The 12,237-nt window shown below is 44.1% G+C and overlaps 1 protein-coding gene across 4 annotated transcripts in view; it reads right to left on the bottom strand.

Annotated features, from left to right (window-relative positions):
- The window catches only part of ADAMTS19 (ADAM metallopeptidase with thrombospondin type 1 motif 19), a 271,068-nt gene that overhangs the window by 228,043 nt on the left and 30,788 nt on the right, over nt 1–12,237 (bottom strand). The gene's annotated exons all lie outside the window — the stretch shown is intronic.

Below are 12,237 nucleotides of genomic sequence, written 5' to 3'. Positions count from 1 at the left end.
CAATCAACAAGGCAGTAGCAGCCTATGAGAAGCAAAGCAGTGTTTTTAAAAGCTTAAGTGTAAGTAAAAATCAAGCTACAGAAGGAAGTTGCAAGATTGCAAAGTGCATTGCAAAAAACGGAAAGCCGTTTACAGTTGGGGAATATATAAAAAAAAATTCTCAGCAGTTCGGAGATTTTGTTCAATGATTTGCCAAATAAAGATACAATCATATCTAGAATAAAAGAACTGCCCATCTCTGCCAGAACAGTTGAGAGACGCATAAGTGAAATGGCAGAAAACATTAAGGAAAAGCAGACGACTGCATTGAAAGACACAGCAATGTTTAGTGTTGCAGTTGATGAGAGTGTGGATATAAACGACATTCCACATTTCGCAGTTGTTGCAAGATATTGTGCTTCCAATGAAATCCAAGAGGAACTGTGTTGCCTAAAACCCCTGCATAACACAACAAAGGGGGGAGATATACTGGAAAGTTTTGTAAACCATTCTGAAGAACGAGGAGTTGACATCAGAAAAAATATTTTGTGTGACAACAGATGGTGCTCCTGCCATGGTCGGAAAACAGAAGGGATTTGTAAAGTTATTTGAAGATCAAATTGGCCATCCGACAGTAAAATTTCACTGTATCATCCATCAAGAAAACCTGTGTGCTAAAATTTCTAATTCTGATCTTAATAATGTGATGAATACAGAGGTATGAATTGTGAATTTCCTTGTTGCTCAATCTGCTTTGACTTACAGACAATTTCAAGCACTGCTAGAAGAGATGGACGGTGCTTATAACGACATCCCACTTCACAGCAACATTTGTTGGCTAAGTTGTGGCAATGTTTTGGTGCACTTTGTAAACTATTTTGATGCAATCAAAGCCTTTTTGTCGGAAAAAGAACAAAAACTACCCCGAACTGGATGACAAATGGCTATGTAAGCTCATGTTTCTAACTGATATCACCGCTCACCTAAACAAACTTAACCTCTGTCTCCAGGGTGCAGGGCAAACAGTTCTGGATCTTTATGAAGCCTGGAAAGCATTTGTTGTGAAACTAGCAGTTTTTTCAAGGGATTTTCAGACTTCTACTTTCCGCTACTTCCAACTCATAAAAGAGCTATTGACACGTTGCACTGTCAATGTCGATGAGATTGGAAAGTACATGCAAGAACTGGAATCAGAATTTTCTGACAGATTTCAAGATTTCCAGCGATTTGGCCCAATGCTTTCTTTTCTAATTAAACCTGAAAAGTTCAATGAAAGCGACTTGGATTTGTCTGTATTGCAGTGGATGGCTGTTGAAGATTTTGAAATGCAACTCATTCAGTTAAAAAGCTCAGAATTGTGGACATCAAAGTTTGTGGATCTGCGGAGCACACTTGCAGCTACCGAGAGAAATCATGGGGCCTCTATTCTGACCTGCTGGACGTCCCTGCCAGTGAAATTTAACTGTTTGAAGAAAATTGCATTTGCAATGCTTTCAGCATTTGAATCCACATACCTGTGTGAACAGGTATTTTCACACATGAAATATGTCCTCTCTCCCTCTCGGAGCTGGTTAACAAGTGATCACTCAGAAGCCTGTATACAGCTTAAAGTATCCAAATACGTGCCAGACATTGGAAAACTCAGCAACAAAAAGCAAGGGCAAGGATCACACTAACCTGATTAGATCTGCATTTTAATTTAATTTTAAATAAAGCTTCCGAAACATTTTGAAAACCTTGTTTACTTTACATATAACAGTAGTTTGGTTATATATTATAGACTTATAGAGAGACCTTCTAAAAAACATTAAAATGCAAAGCCTTATATTAGAATGTATAAATGAAGACTCGGCACACCACTGCTGAAAGGTTGCCGACCCCTGATATACACTATATCTGTACAGTTTACATACTTTTGAAGTTACTTTTTAAGGAGATATTGGATCTTCACAGAAAGTGCAGGTGTTGGTTTTTTAAAAGAGTTTTAAAGTGGGAGACAAGATGACATTTTAAATGCCAACACTGAAAAGAAGACAGAGAACATTTCAAATGTTGTACAGAGGATCTTTAATAATTGTGGGATAGGTGGGTGGACTGTACTCAACACACATAAGACTCAATCTGACTCCCCTTGGAGTCCAGGGTTAAAATTTACAAAAAGGCCTATGTGAGTGACTTTCAGTGGGAGTTAGGTGCCTAACTGGCTTATGTACTTTAGTAAATCCCACTAGATGCCCATCTGCATCTTTACGCATCTAAATAGCTTTGTAAACTTGGCCTTTAGGCACCTAGAAATCTAAGTCTGCTTGAAAGTCATTAGAACTTAGGATTTAGGCACTTTTATAAATTTTACTCAAGGCCTTTTTTGTACTTTCTATGAAGATTCTGTATCTTTTCTAGCTATCCACTTCTAGAAACCATAAATTAAGTAATTTCATTTATCGTGTAAACTGTGTAGATATTGTATACATTAGATACGAAAAAAGCTAAATCAGCAGGAAAAAAGCAAGCTGTTAAAATTCTACTTCATAGGGTGACAATGGCCTATGAATATTTATAGGACATGTACCAAAGCAATGGAGGATGATGCACTGTGATGGCATGTCCAAACACCACAATGGGTCTGAAAGGGTTAAAGAACAAGATTGGGCTCAGGTAGCCCTGCCCCTCCAACCCTGGGAGCATGCTCCAATTGGACAAGAAGCTTAAAAAGGGAGCAGAGGGAAACAATCCCATAATTTGGACCTTCCTTCCAGATGATGTTGTGGTATCCTCTCGTACTAAGGATACCTATCCGCAGGAGAGAACTCCAGCTATTAGGAATAGACAGGTATTAGTAATGGGCGATTCAATCATTAGAAACATAGATAGCTGAGTTTGCGATGACCGGGAGAACTGCACGGTGACTTGCTTGTCTGTGCGAAGGTTGTGGATCTCTCGAGACATCTAGATAGACTTATGTGCATGAAGGTACCAGTGACATAGGGAAGGATAGGAGAGAGGTCCTGGAGGCCAAATTTAGGCTGCTAGGTAAGAGATTGAAGTCCAGGACCTCCATGGTAGCATTCTCTGAGTTCCACGTGCAGGGCCAGTTAGACAGGCAGAACTGCAGAGTCTCAATGCATGGATGAGACAATGGTGTAGGGAGGAGGGGTTTAGATTTATTAGGAACTGGGGAAACTTTTGGGAAAGGGGGAGCCTATACAGGAAGAATGGGCTTCACCTAAACCAAAATGGAACCAGATTGTTGCCACTTAACACTGAAAAGTTTGTAGAATAGTTTTTAAACTAGGGGCTGGGGGAAAGCTGACAGGTGTGGAGAATCTATTAATAGAGAATCTCTATGTCCTAATAAGGACGAGAGGATGGAAAATGATCAAATACAGGCAGGGTCTGATCAGAAATAGTCAAGTAAAAAAAGAGTCCCATTCAATTACGTCGTGTAATGGCAGACAGCTAAAAGGAGACAAGTTTTTAAAGTGCTTATATACCAATGCTAGAAGTCTAAATCATAAAATGGGTGAACTAGAGTGCCTCGTATTAAATGAGGATATTAATCGAATAGGCATCACAGAAACTTGGTGGAATGAGGATAATCAATGGGATACAGTAATACCAGGGCACAAAATATATCAGAAGGACAGAACAGGTCGTGCTGGTGGGGGAGTGGCATTATATGTGAAAGAAAGCGTAGAATCAAATGAAGTAAAAATCATAAATGAATCAAACTGTACGATAGAATCTCTATGGATAGAAATTCCATGCTCTAATAATAAGAATATAGCAGTAGGGATATATTACTGACCACCTGACCAAGATGGTGATTGTTGTGTATTTGGTTGTCATGGGTTTTGTTACTATGGCAACTGAGTTAGACTATTAAGGGATAGCTCAACCGGTTTCAACCGGCTGAGTGAGCTCTCTGTTTCTGTAAATAAAATGGAGGTTTTGGTTAGCTGTCTGCTCTCTGGCCTCAAGTGATTGCTTCCTACACCGGCTGCCCCTAGGACATAACACTGGCGACGAGGGTGGGATTCCGGTGCTGCTCCAGTAACAGAAGGAAGTAGAAGTCAAGGTAAAGACCAAACAAAGAAAAAAGCTGCTTGTTTGCACTGACTGTGAAAGTGAAACTAAAAATCGTGGCTACTCTGACCAGGCCCCTGGAGCCTTTTGATGAGAATACAGAGCAGTGGCATGTGTATACTGAGCGTTTTGAGCTTTTTGGTATTGCAAATGACATTACAGAAGCGAAGAAGGTGCCAATATTCTTAACTGTTGTACGGGCTAAAACCTACTCTCTGCTACGCAGCTTACTACACCCTGTTAAGCCTGAGACTAAATCTTACAGTGACATTGTGGAAATCCTGGGGTCTCATTTCTCCCCAAAACCACTGGTAATTGTTGAAAGATATAGGTTCCACAAAAGAGACCAAAAGGAAGATGAAACAGTTGTACAATTTGTAGCCATTTTAAAAAAGCTAGCAGAACACTGTGAATTTAAAGAGATGTTAAATGATGCCCTGCGTGACAGGTTAGTGTGTGGCCTCTGCAGTGAAGCTATACGGAAGCGCCTACTGACAGAGGCTCAGCTTACATTACAGAAGGCTGTTGATATTGCTGTTTCCATGGAACTGGCTACAAGGGAGGCACAATACATCGGTGCATCCCCTAGGGTGCAAAAAGTGTCACAAGAACTGACCCACAAAACGGTGCAGAGTCAAGAATGTTACCGCTGTGGTAAGCTGGGTCACCAGGCATCAGAATGCTGGTGTAAGGACCTGGTGTGTCGACACTGTGGCAAAAAGGGACACATTGAGTATGCCTGTAAACAAAAGAAAAAGAGGCCTGTGGTCTGGCCGACAAAAAGAGGAACCTTGCATACCCTAGAGCAGACCCAGGATGATCAAGGTGACACCTCCTCACAAGAGGAAGTGCCACTGCATGTTTTGTCTTTGGTAGCGGGCTCACATGAATACTGGGTAACCCCCTTATTGGAGGGCAAACCTATATTGGTTTGCAAACCTATATTGGAGGGCAAACCTATATTGGTAACCCCCTTATTGGAGGGCATGGAACTAGACACCGGTGCAGCTGTCTCGCTGGTTCCTGAGACTATATATAAGGAAAAGCTACAGCATCTTCCGCTTAAGGCAACAAAAACTGTTCTGAAGACGTATACAGGTGAAGCTGTGCCCATGTTGGGCACTATTGATGTTAAGGTGGAGCTCAATGGACAGGCAGCTAAATTGCCACTGTTTGTGATGAGAGGTGACTACCCAGCCTTAATGGGTAGGTCTTGGCTTGGGAAGATTCAGCTGAACTGGGCAGAAGTGCACCAGATGACTAAAGAAGAAACCAGTCTAACCCCTATACTAAGGAAACATGCTGCTGTTTTTGGAGATGATTTGGGAAGTATGAAGGGAATCACTGTGACATTGAACATTAAACCTGGCAGTCCACCAAAATATCTGAAAGCCCGAACTGTGCCATATGCCATCAGGCCAAAAGTTGAAGCAGACCTGGAGCGCCTGGTCACCAATGGAGTCCTAATACCAGTTACCCATAGCTCATGGGCCACTCCTATCGTTCCAACAGTGAAGAAAGATGGCTCTCTCCGGATTTGCGGTGATTTTAAAGTCACTGTCAACCCAGTGTTGTGTGCAGAGCAATACCCGCTTCCCCGCATCGATGACCTCTTCGCAGGCCTGGCTGGGGGACAAAAGTTCAGTAAGATTGATCTGAGTCAAGCATATTTACAGATGCACGTCGATGAAAAGTCCCAAGAGCTGTTGACTATTGTGACCCATAAGGGGCTTTATCGATACTGTCGCCTACCCTTCGGAATCACATCGGCTCCCGCCCTGTTCCAGAGGGCTATGGACCAGATCTTGTGTGGCTTGTCAGGAGTTCAGTGCTATCTGGATGATATCCTGGTCACTGGAAGAAATGAAGAGGATCACTTAAAGAATTTAGAGGCTACCCTACAAAGACTGGAAGAGTATGGCCTACGAGTTCGCAAAGACAAGTGTGAATTCTTCAAGCCCTCTGTTGAATATTTGGGACACATCATCGATTCTGCAGGTCTTCATAAGGCCCCTGCAAAAGTTAAAGCTATTGTGGAGGCTCCCCCACCTCGAAATGTAAGCCAGCTACGCTCATTTCTAGGACTACTGAACTATTATGGAAAGTTCATCTCACAGTTAGCCACACTGCTAAAACCACTTCATAAGCTCCTTGGGCAGAACAAGGCCTGGAAGTGGACTGAAGCCTGTGATGTTGCATTTAACAAAGCTAAGGATGCATTGTTAAATTCTGAAGTTCTAACGCACTTTGATCCATCCTTACCCCTGCAATTGGCCTGCAATGCTTCCCCTTATGGAGTGGGAGTGGTCGTGTCACACATTATGCCTTCGGGAGAAGAAAGACTTATCGCTTTTGCTTCACGCACTCTAAGCAAAGCAGAAACTAACTACGCCCAAATCGAACGTGAGGCATTAGGAATTGTTTTTGGAATTAGGAAGTTTCATCAGTACCTGTTTGGGCGAAAGTTTACTCTTCTTACAGACCATCGACCTCTGACATCAATTTTTGGACCCTACACAGGCATTCCCCCATTAGCTGCTAGTCCTATGCAACGTTGGGCATTGATACTTTCTGCACACACATATGAAATCAAATATCGGAAATCCACTCTGCACGGCAATGCAGATGGCCTCTCAAGGTTGCCTTTACCGGTCAAACATCAAGATAGTGCCCAAAAGGAAATCTTCTACTTTGAACAGGTAGAGAATACACCCATCACTGCTACTCAGATAAAGAAGGCAACCCGCGTTGACCCAGTATTATCCCAAGTTATGGACCTGGTGATGCATGGAAAATCTCGACAAACCTCTCCGGTCTCACCCGACCTTGTTCCCTACATGTCCAGGCGGACGGAGTTATCGGTCCAATCTGGTTGTTTGTTGTGGGGGAGGCGTGTCATTATTCCACCACCCCTGAGATCACAGATGTTAGAACAGCTACATTCCGGTCACTGTGGAATAGTGCGCATGAAGGAAATTGCACGAAGCTATTTTTGGTGGCCTAGATTGGACAGTGCTATTGAAGAGAAGGCAAAAGCTTGTATGTCATGTCAGAGTGTAAGAAATGCACCCCAGTGGGCACCCCTACACCCATGGGACTGGCCTGAAAACCCGTGGCAACGTATTCACGTTGACTTTGCTGGCCCCCTTGAAGGAAGCATGTTCTTGGTGGCAGTAGATGCCCATTCTAAATGGCCAGAAGTCTCTATAATGCAGTCCACTACTGCAGAGAGTACTATCCAAAAACTACGAGGACTCTTTAGTCGTTTTGGTCTGCCAGAACAACTTGTGAGCGACAACGGACCGCAGTTCGTCTCTCAGGAGTTTCAAAATTTTATGAAGGCAAATGGGATACCCCACATCACGTCAGCACCATATCATCCGTCCACCAACGGATTAGCTGAAAGATTTGTGCAGACAATGAAAAACGCTTTGAAATCAGCAAAGGGACAACACTCCATTCAAAAGCGTCTGGATACCTTCTTACTTTCCTATAGAAACACACCTCATGCTACGACCCAGGCTTCCCCAGCCTTTCTAATGATGGGACGACAGCTGCGCACTTGCTTTGATCTGCTGAAACCTTCTGAACCCAGACAAACTGTGCAACATCAGCAGCAATATCAAGTAATCAGACGGGCACCCAGAGCAAAAGACTGAACCTTTAGCCCAGGGCAGCCAGTTTTGGCTCGGAATTATACTTCCAGAGCTAAATGGGTCCCGGCCACAGTCATCACTCAAACAGGACCTGTTTCCTATACAGTCCGGACTGCAGAGAATCTTACCTGGCGGCGACATGTAGATCAGCTGTTGCCAGGTCATGCCAGTCTTCAGGACCCATCTGCAGTTGAGGGGTCTGACTTCACCCCTCCTGGTGAGACACCGAATCATGAGTCACCTGTTCCTGACTGTTCTCCTCCATTACTGCCAGCAGCTGAGATACCCCTTTGCCCAGCACGAGCTGATACCACCTCCTCACCTATTCGTGCTGCGGACCCTGAGCCCCTAGTACTTTCGGGTGCAACAACACCAGAAGTTCGCCGTAATCCACCTAGAGACAGAAGGCCTCCTCATCGGCTGGATCTTTAGTTAGGGCGAACCCACGGTTATGGGGCAAAATAATCCCCAGGGTTTAGCCGGGAATGGAGGCAGTCTACCCTCCTTCTCTAGTTTAGTGTGTGTTTTATTTAGGGGATGTTCTTATTAGGGGGGGAGGAATATGTTGTGTATTTGGTTGTCATGGGTTTTGTTACTATGGCAACTGAGTTAGACTATTAAGGGATAGCTCAGCCGGTTTCAACCGGCTGAGTGAGCTCTCTGTTTCTGTAAATAAAATGGAGGTTTTGGTTAGCTGTCTGCTCTCTGGCCTCAAGTGATTGCTTCCTACACTGGTTGCCCCTAGGACATAACAGTGATAGTGACTGTGAAATTCTCTGGGAGATTAGAGAGGCTATTAAAACAGGAAGACGGGATACTGGGCTAGATGGACCCTTTGTCTGACCCAGTAGGGCCATTCTTATGAGCGCCTCAGCTCAGCAGAGAGGAGAAAGAGGGAACTACACTGAAGGCTCCTGAATAAGGGTGCCAAAGAAGCCTCTTTGTGAGGAATAGGTCTTCATGTTCAGCCTGGTTGGGGCTGAAGGTTTAGTTGTTTTTTCTTTTGCTATCTTACACTGGACTTGGAGCCGAGGGGCATGACAGATGGTAGGAAGTGACCCAGGCAAGGTAACTCCAAGGGCACTCCAAGGTGCTGGACCCTGATTGGCTCTCATAGGTCCCTGGGTTGGAGCCCAGTGAAGTGGGAGGGCCGAACTCCCCTACCAATTGCCCCTTCTGTAGGAGGGGCATATGCTTCATTCCCACCCCACTCACCTCTCTGGTAAGGAGAGGGCGAGGACACTGAAAACACAAAGTGAAACAAAGTCCATACAAGGGTGAGGAATTGGACTGAAAAGCTGTCCTGCTGAGGGGCGAGTGTGTCTACTGGATGTGCTATCCACTAGACCACCCGGCCCTCTGACAACCCTGTTGCATGCACATGCACACACAACTCAGAATGTGACTAAAATAAAAGCCAACACTAACAAAGCATTCAAACATCTCAACAGGTTGTGGACTGTGAAGTGAAACCCTAGATTTCTGTACTCTCAACATTCCTCAAACTTACTGAAACAGTGAAAGCTCAGAATTGAGACTGATCCAGCCAGGAAGGCCCCTGTTTCCTCCCTCCCAAATATCTGCTGCTCAGTGCAAGACCAGCGGAACCCACAGCCATATATCACGGGCAGGCGCATGTCTGCCTGGAGGTGGGGCCAAAAGAGGCAGTTTGCCCCAGACCCCCAGTTTGAGAGGGCCCCAAAACTGAGTGGCATTTCAAACTACCAAACTGGGTCAAAACACCACTCACTGAAATTTGGCCCAGCAACCCATCATCACACTTGAGGGGGTCCAAGCCAAACCTGAGTGGCACTATGCTAAGTTAAAGTGACAGTGATTCAGTTGTTCGTACAATGTGAAAAATGTCTGGGGGCACCTCTGTGCCAGACCTCACAATGCTCAGAACCCAAATGCAAACCCATTTCTTCAACTTAACTTTTTCTTATTAGCCCATCACAAACATACACAATCAACCTGATCTACTTAAATGTACAAATAATTATTTAAAAATATCTCCACCATTACAACTTTTTCCTACAGGAAGAGTGAGAGTTTATGTATCATATTTACTCTAATTTACCAGAAGGTAGTCAGATAAAAAGGTGCCCTGGGCCACATAAGGCAGAAAGATAGGTAGTTTAGAAAGAAGACTGAAAAAAAGCTAATGCATCGCATTGTTTTTTGAAAGACTAAAAAAAGAATGTCTCAGGTAACTATAGACCAATTAGCTAAATTTCAATCCTGGGGAATTTCATTGCATGGCATGCAATCAGAAAATAATTAAAAGATGATAGTAATAGAATTACTACCAGTCAACATGGTTTTATGAAAAACAGGTCTTGTCAAATAAACTCAGTACTGTTTTCTGATGAGATTACAAGATTGACATAATATATTTCAACTTCTGAAAGGCTTTGACTTAGTACAACACAGTGTTCCAATAAAAAATAGCACTATACAAAATGTAGCACATATTAAATGGATTAAAAACAGGCTAATCTATAGAAATGAAAAAGTAATTTTTATGGGAAATCATTATCAGATGATAGCATTTCTAGTGGTGTCCTGTTCTTTGCCCAATAATATTCAGTGTCTTTATAATTATGTTTTCTTCTTAATGATCATTAGCAGGAAAAAGACTAGATGGAAGTTGAAGTTGGACAAATTTAGAATGGAAATAAAGCAACATTTTTAACAGTGAAGATATTTATCATTAGAACAATTTACCAAGGATTGTGGTGGATTGTTCATCACTTAAACTCTTTATATCAAGATTAGATGTCTTCCTAAAAAGAGATGCTCTAGTTCAACCAGATGTTATGGATTTGATACAGGCAGGGGCGGCTCTAGACATTTCGCCGCCCCAAGCACGGCGTCATGCCGCAGGGGGCGCTCTGCCGGTCGCCGGTCCCGCGGCTCTGGTGGACCTCCCGCAGGCGTGGGGGAGGTCCACCGAAGCCACGGGACCAGCGGACCCTCCACAGGCATGCCACCGAAGGCACCCTGCCTGCCGCACTCCTGGCGACCAGCAGAGCGCCCCCCGCGGCATGCTGCCCCAAGCATGCGTTTGGCGTGCTGGGGCCTGGAGCTGCCCCTGGATACAGGAATTACTGGGTGAAATCCTATAGCCTGTGTTATGTAGATCAGCCTACTCTCCGGTGATAATTATGGCCCCTTTCTGGCCTTAGCATCTATGAATATGTAAATGAGAACTCCCTCCCCCGCTTCAAGAGATTGGAGTATGGGAAGGGCCATCCAGCCAGCAGCTACTGCTCCCCCTTACACCTATGCTCCTCTCTTGCATCCAATACTTCTTTCATCCTCACCCCATAACCTCCTTGCCAAAACAAAGCACATGATCTGAGTGCATGCATGCTTAGTCTATGCACACATTCAAGGGTAAACTGAAACACCTGTGAAAAGTCCAGTTAGCAGGAACACTATTGCTCCTAAATCAAATGCATTTTCAGAGTATTAAAAGCCTACTGATGGCTTTCAGATCACCATCAATTGACTTTGAGAATGTTCCTCCCCAATTAATTCCACTACTGTACTTTGGAAAATCTGACAAAATATCATTAATTAGATTCCAACCACTTAGAACTGTGTGAAACTTGGCAGTTTTATTCTGCAGAAGTGCATGCAACTATTTTATTTGGTATCAATCCAAATAAATTCCCCCATCAGTTTCAGTTTGAGTTTTGTGTTTGAACAAATCCAAAGAGGCAAAGTAAAATGCACTCACATTCTCTACATTTCACATGATTTCACATCATGACCATACAAAACTGCTAATTTTGCATGAAAATTTGGCAAACCTCAGAGACTCTTTCATGGATCTGAATGAATCCAATGAGTTTTGCATAGCTGTGCTATAGTTGCATGGATTGACACCCATCAAGCCACAAAAACAGGCAGAGTTTGGATATCGCTGACTCTCTTCAGCAGTTCTGTTTTTATTCCACATTTTGTAAAGTGCTGCAGGCGTATACATTTATGATGCTCTATAAAGGCCTATAATGAGAATAATAATTGCTTTTGTTTTAAATCTGGCCAGGGTTTTACATCATCCCAGCTGCCTGAAGTCCCTCCACCCTCCCCTAGGTATCCTGGGATTTCAGTTCATCAGAAGCAATACTGCTGCTGTCAATGGGCCTGGTTCTGATCTCACATTGGTGTAAACTAGGAGGTCATTAAATTCACATCACATAAAAACAGCATCACTGAGAGGAGAATCAGGTCCAATGTCTCTAAAGTGAAACTCACCACAATGGTTTGATTGTGTTAACACTTCTACTGCACACACAGTGGCGGCTCCAGGCACCAGCGCTCCAAGCGCGTGCCTGGGACGGCAAGCCGTGGGGGGGCACCCTGCCAGTCCCTGCACGGGCGGCAGTCAGGCAGCCTTCGGCGGCTTGCCTGCGGGAGGTCCGCCGGTCCCGCGGATTCGGCGGCAATTCAGTGGCAGGTACACCAAAGCCGCGGGACCGGCAGACCTCCTGCAGGCATTCCGCCAAAT

Source organism: Mauremys mutica, chromosome 6 (assembly GCF_020497125.1).
Source record: "Mauremys mutica isolate MM-2020 ecotype Southern chromosome 6, ASM2049712v1, whole genome shotgun sequence".
Taxonomy (NCBI): domain Eukaryota; kingdom Metazoa; phylum Chordata; order Testudines; family Geoemydidae; genus Mauremys; species Mauremys mutica.
This window is presented reverse-complemented; position numbering and strand designations above follow the sequence as displayed.